Here is a 1,271-nt window from a genome sequence, read left to right on the forward strand (position 1 = left end):
GGTGGGTTTCCCCTCACTAAAGGACTTCAGGCAAAAGCTTCAGAGTTCTTTTCAGAGACATAGAAGCGTTTCCTGCTTAGATACAATTTGGACTTGACCTCTGAGGTCCCTTCCAACTTTAAATCTATGATCTTCTGAATCTCCTTATATCAAAAGAAGATGCATATATGTATTATATTATATTATATTATATTATATTATATTATATTATATTGTATTATGTTGTATTATATTGTATTATGTTGTATTATGTTGTATTGTATTGTATTATATGTGAATATAATATATATTATATATATCATATATATAATAGAAGGTACTCATATCTAAAGAAGATAATTTAAATAGAAGTCCTGGGGTAGGAGAGGGAGAGGAAATTATCATCTATTTATGTCTACTCTGGAGGAAACTATACATTATAAGCTCATCCTCCTCCTCCTTGTCATAAGTTGCAAGGCCTAGAGGGCTGTCATCTTGGCAACAAGATTACAAAAGAAGCAAGAAAAAGTTTTTTTCTTTAGTTGCTCATTATTAGTAAGGAATACCAGGATTGTTAGAAGAGAGAGTAAATTCAGTTAAGAAAACTATCACCTAGATTCCTTCCTTTCTCCTGTGAATCCCACTGATTTCTGGTATCTTTGTTGAGATTTAATAATAAACAATTCTCCAAATCATTACTTTCAGAATCTTTCACCTTAGACAGTAAATGTTTAGAAAAATTGTATACAGAGTTCTTATAATTAAAGGAGGGGAGCATGGACTTGTTCTCTCAATGTCGGATACTAGAATTAGGGCCTTTTTCACCTTGTAACATGATGAGGACAGGCTCACGACAAATGGCTATCTTACTTTGCCTAACCCCAAGAAAACTTATAGCACACAATCCTCTATAAAGTGACACTGCCTGAGAATATGAATAGTCTTGGAAAGGGTTCAGATAAATCCCTAGATGACAGCTATCTAAGAAGTTATTAAGGGAAGTTAAATGACTGTCTCACCTAGCTCAGTCTCTGTTTGAGTTTTGCATCATCAGTGCCCAAGGTCTTCCTTCTTTGGGGTCCCAGGAATTGGAAAATGGGATGGAGGTGGGAAAAGAAATGGAGAAAGAAATGGAGAGACAGGGGGACAGAAACAGGCATAGAGAAACAGAGAAAGGCAAATAGAGACAGCAGAAAGACTGAGAAAGAAAGAATAAGAGAGAAAGAAGGGAAGAAGAAAAGGGAGAGAGAGAGAGAGAGAGAGAGAGAGAGAGAGAGAGAGAGAGAGAGAGA

Source organism: Gracilinanus agilis, chromosome 2, assembly GCF_016433145.1.
Source record: "Gracilinanus agilis isolate LMUSP501 chromosome 2, AgileGrace, whole genome shotgun sequence".
Classification (NCBI taxonomy): Eukaryota; Metazoa; Chordata; class Mammalia; order Didelphimorphia; family Didelphidae; genus Gracilinanus; species Gracilinanus agilis.